This window comes from Diadema antillarum, unplaced genomic scaffold (genome assembly GCF_040938485.1).
Source record: "Diadema antillarum isolate AM-2024a unplaced genomic scaffold, OU_Dant_1.0 seq00000146_RagTag, whole genome shotgun sequence".
Classification (NCBI taxonomy): Eukaryota; Metazoa; Echinodermata; class Echinoidea; order Diadematoida; family Diadematidae; genus Diadema; species Diadema antillarum.
Genome location: NW_027271221.1, coordinates 414774 through 420816, shown reverse-complemented (window position 1 = coordinate 420816; position 6043 = coordinate 414774).

Genomic DNA, 6043 nt, shown 5'->3' with positions numbered 1-6043 from the left:
AAAAAAACATTATTTAAAAATAAATAAAAGAAGGCAGAATCCATGATGATGACTCTGATAATTTGAGAATACCACATTTCACAGTTCATTCCTTAGCGATAAAACATAATAATATTAAATGAAAACTGATGAAATAGTCACCATTCTCTCTCAAAAACAAACACACAGCCTTGCACATCCTCAAGGGGTATTTGTATGATGTTGAATAATAGATATTGTGAGTGTATTTCAATACTTTTCTCATTTTCTTTCCTTTTTTTTTGGGGGGGGGGTCTGTGAGAGATGATTTGTTACACACAACCATGTCTAATGAAGAATTTAATCACATAATATAACTAAAGCAGAGTTGAAATTCACTAGCTGTCTTTTATGGAAAATACAGAGTGCCTTATTTTGTGTTAATTATTCTCTTCCGTTTCTTTTACATTTTCCTGCAGTGGTCTACCGAGCAGTTGGAAAGCAGAGAAAAGAGTAACTATACAAATTTCAGAACAACTGTGCACTCCCGTCAGAATCTCATGAAAGATGGAGTGGATTGTGCACTAGATCAGTCAACTCTAGAAGAAAAATAATAACACTCGGATTTTTTATATAGGATCAGGTAAATCTTTCACAGTTGAAATAAGAACTCGCAAAACTCAACTGTGAAGTGTTAATGACTATTCTCACGTTATGAAGGCACAAGAAAGATTGTTTTTTGATATTGATATGAAACTAAAGATTCTATTTCGAAAAAAAATATGATGAGGGCTTATTGCCCTTTGAAATGATGACTATCAACTTTAGGCAAAACTATCACTTGTTCATATCAAATATTGTTGTAAATGCTTGCCCTCAAAATCAATATCATGTCGATTGAAACATGTCAATATATTATTTCAGAAAACCAGGGAAATAGTAACCTTATTTCCTGCATAATTTTGTTTTATTTTGAGCCTAATCCCTCGGGAGCTCACAGACAACGCAGATTGTTGTTCTTTACCCAAGTATTTACTTCTTACTACACTTGATCTTCAACAACAGTAAGGATTAAAAATGTTATGTGTGCTATTTATAATTTGTAATTTGTAGATGTTCTGATCTTCTAAGGTAAAAATTGATGCGAAGGTCTGATATGGTAATAGTATAACTAATCTATAAAAACACACACACACACACAATTATGTTCTGTTCTATTGAAATTGAAAACAATTTTGTTCCCTGGGTTTTGTTCGACTGTGGTAAGTATGTAAGCTACTTTACTCAGGAAGTAGATTACATTTTTTTTCTACAATGTATTTCTTATTTACCATCATGATAATGTTTAGTTACTGCTGATTTGCTTTCATTGTGATAAAAGCATAATGGCATATCAAAGTCTCTCTTAAATTGTAAGAAGAAAACGTCAATATCTATTTCATATTTTTAATCGAATGATTTCTGTAATGCTGTTGTCTTTGAGAAACAGATGTACACACATGTTTTCCCTATAAACCTTTCAGAAGATGTAAATCAGTCTCTGCATCTACGTTTCTGTCATGTCTATCTCAAAGTTATTCTACTGAGAGAATGTTTGCACCTCTGACAAGTCTGAGATGTTTGTGTGTGTGTGTGTGTGTGTGTGTGTGTGTGTGTGTGTGTGAGTGGTCAAGGTACATCTTAAAACATTAAAACCTGGATTCATAATTACCTGATAAATTGTTATTATTGTTGTTGTTCAAAGAATTGAGGCATAATATCATTAGAAGTTTTAACCTTACAGATACAATTCATGCAATCAACCAAACATTAACAACTTATAACGATAAACAAAGTACACAATATTATTCTTTCTGTTCAAATCCTTTCATCTCAATGGAAATCGTGAAATAAATCAAAGAAAAGATAGAAATTAAAATAGGAGTCTCAATATTAACACATTAAATGAGTGTATGTGTCTTTGAAACGAAGTGTATGTACAGATGTCTACACAATTATTTTTTGTACCCATTTTATTTTTTTTTTGCCAGTTCTCATACAGTCATAATAGTTGCCACTCATGCATTGTCATACTAAAAATTATACATATTTCAAGTTCATCTTAATTGTAGCACATGGCATAAGAAGTGTAATAAAATCCATTGTACAGACTTTACCCAAACTCGTAGTTTAGTTGTCAATATTAATCCAAATCCATGTTTTTGTTAAAAACAACATGAATGATAAACCACAATAATTATGTTCTCAATGAAAAATCTTACATCAAGGGGTAAAACATACACTTAAAGATAATAAAAAAGAATGGACATTTCAATAAACTATAAACTGTATATGCAAATGAAGTAAAACAAAAAATTTACGGTAATTGGTAGATAACAACTAATTATATTTTAGTACTTACTCGGTAAGTTTTCAGAAAAAAAAATGAAAATGTGCAATCGTATCGATAATTTTGCAAGCTACTGTGTTTTACTATTCTTAATATATTTGAAAATATATAACGGGACTTTTATCATCCAGTTAACAAAATTGTCAGAGTAAATAAATTATAGAGATTGTTGCCATTGAGTCGGGATACGTCATTCTGCCTAATTACATTGATGAAAGGGTTGAGGCGCAGATATTTGTAAGTCAAGATACGTTCTTTTGGCATACTAAAGTGACTTCGCGGGAGAATGCTTACGCGCCGTAAGTCAAGATACGTTCTTTTGCCTAATTGATATGTTGCTGCGTGAGGATTCGCGCACAACGTAAGTAAGGATACGCTCTTTTGGCAAACTACAATTACTCATCAGCACAGTGCTGTGATTCGGTAAAATGCTGTATCTATTCTAAACATGGCAATTACTCTAAAACGGGAAGTCCTATTTTACTGAAATTTCCCCGAGATATTCTTTATTAATGCCTAAGAAACTTCGCTGCTTGAAAAGTGTTTTACTCATATGATGGAAAAATGGGAACCAATTGAATTTTCAAACTTGTTTTTCTCAGAACATGATATTCTGAGTTACGTTGTTTTGCCTTAATACGGCCGCTCGTTTCTGATTGGTCAGTGAGGGTCGGACTTCGTCTCCGTCGCTTAGCCCAGGATTATTTTTTCGTTCTGTTTACACTCACTTGCTTGGCACCGCAATTGCGGTGCTAACCCCTGCTATTTTGCAGGGCCAGATAGTACCGTACTATCGGTGGGGCTAGCCCACTTTGGCAAAAACGAGTGTAAACAGAAAGTGGGCTAAGGATAGTCCCGTACCAACGGTGGGGCTAAGGCCCCCCCTTAGCCCCACCGTTGGTCCGGGGCTAAGCAAAAATTTACTAGTGTAAAAAGCCCTTAAGCGGTTTTTTCTTGCGACAGCTTGCGGTTTCGAGAAGTCGCACGCGGTTCTCGACCGCATGCGACTTCTCGCGACTTGGAGGCGTCCGTAAGCCTTGCGACCTCCTTGCGGCTGCTGTCAAATTTTGAACCTTGCGATCGTCTGCGGTTGCCTCTGCAAACCTTGCGACCGGCTGAAATTTCGCAATCCTTGCGGTCGTTGCGCTCATCACACTATGCGACTCGATGATTGCGATTTGGCAACCGCAACAGATCGCAAGCACTGCGATCGAAAAAAACCGCATAGTGTGAGGCCACCTTTAGGCAGTTAATTAAATATTTTTGTTTCCCTATGAGGCGATCTGAGAACTATGAGCTACAAGCTAGGCTTTTTAGCAGTTCCCTCTATTTCAAACACCTTTTCCTTGATACGATTCAGATATAGTTTGCCTATGCATGTCCTTTAACTCTGATTAGTTTTATTGTAAAAAAGTATAAATAGCTGCATTGATTTCGCTTGAATATGCAAAAATCATATTGTATTCCACATTTTTGTCGGAAATGAAATGGCGAACTACGTCATTTGATCTAAAACTTAACTACAATATATACTAAACATATAAGTGAAACTGGTGTAGAACAAAATACTGGAGTAAATCCACCAAATACATCTTGTGTGTTACAGTTACTTTTTTTTTCGATTTGTACAATACGATCATTTAAACAAAATCAACGTTTTCACATAAACTATAAACTTATTCAAAAGAAAACGATTGCGAGTGTGTAGTATTATATATACAACCTTGTACATATCATCGTATTGTAAGGTATAGGCAGATATAAAAGGCTTCTGGCAATGTCTGGGCAATATTCTTCCGCAATTTCAATTCATATTTTCATTTCACTTTTTTGACACTTTTCCACATAAACATGCATATACTGGACACAATGATGTCTGGAAAGTAACTGGTGATAAACAAACGCGCGTATACTTGTAGTATAGACAGGACAACAATACAGTTGTAAACAAGTAGAGATTATACTAGTTGTTGGATTAAGTGAATGTGCAACCTGATAGATACAGCGTGACGCATGCGTGGCGTTTGATATTCAATTTGTTTCAAGTGATTTTATTTCCACATAAAGTAACATAAAACAATGGATACATAACACTGACATGAGTATAATGTTTTAATAGCAATGAGGGGAAAGAAATAGAAATTAACTAGATCGTGCTGATTTAAGCATGTGGGAACTACAGAAAAGCAATAAACTGCATTAGAAGAAAGGTTTCCTCGGGAGCGAGAGAAAAGCAGGTAAACAGAGAGAAACATAAACATCAAGTTTGTCTGCAAGTCTGCTACAGCTGCTCTGTGATGTCTTGGGAAACTACGACCCTACCTTACAAAGAAGATCACTCGTATGGTAGTTCACTCTTTTGTCATTAATAAAGGTAGATAATTGTAATAGTTTGTTGATTAATCTTCCTCAGTCAGATCGTCATTATCAAAGGATTCAAAACGCTGCTGCCCGCATTAGTGAAAAGCTCCCTATACGCATGATGAATTCTCACGTACTTTTACCCAACTTCACTGGCTTCCAAGGTTATTGAAGAGAGTCAAATATTCAAGATTCTCCTGCTTGTTTACAAAGTGCAAAATGACACCATTCCAAAATATCTCAATGAACTGGTTATACCTCACCTGTCCCCACTCGTTATCGCTGATCACAGCATCAATTACCTCTACTTCCTGAAGTTAAAGGGGATGGCTAGTAACTGATCAGTGGGAATCAGTGGGAATGCTGGGGGATGATTATTCCAATCCTTGTGGGATTCATTTAAGAGTACATTGTATATCTATTGTTGTGTAAAAACTATTTACTTCAGAATGGTCTCATATTCAAGTAATGTGCAGTTTAATGCCCCGTCACTGTACAGGCATGCTAACCTGGAAACATTAAACTGCACATTAGAGACCATTCTGCAGCAAATAATTTTCACACAACAATAGATATATATATTTCCCATAATTTTGAATGTAATTTGCTATATGTTTTCGTCATTATCATAAAATGGTAGGGTTATTTTGTAAAGCGCAGAGGGAACATTGATTTGTGTTATGCGCTGTAGAAGCGTATTTATAATTACGTATTTGTAATTATCATTAATATTATAAAATAATAACGATAATAATAACAATTCTTCTTCTTCTTATTATTATTATTATTATCATTATTATTATTATTATTATTATTATTATTATTATTATTATTTTTATTATTATTATTATCATTATCATTATTACCATCACATTATTGAATAGAACAAACAAACATACCAAACACTCAGACAAGGAAAAGTGTCCATCGGCGTAATACAAAAAAAAAGACATTACATTATACATAATATTGTATATGCAGATACATGTACAGTATAAGTAAAAAAGACTAACAACAGCATTTAACATCCCATCACACCTCCCCTCCCCAAGAACACACATTGCACCCATACACTTGCTCGCAGCCATGTTTTCACACGCTATATTGCATGTACGTTACAGACACAAAGTACACAAACTCTTTTCATCCTAATCTACAACTGAAAACACATATTGCACACATATAGTCATATACATACACTTGCTCCCCGTCATGTATTGTGTACGCTCACTTTTTTGCTTATGAAATGAATGCATGAATATCCGCGGAGGTGTGCAAAATAGCAAGGGGAAAGAAACCCTGAGTAAAATTTGGAAAAAGAAAAGACTGCAGTGA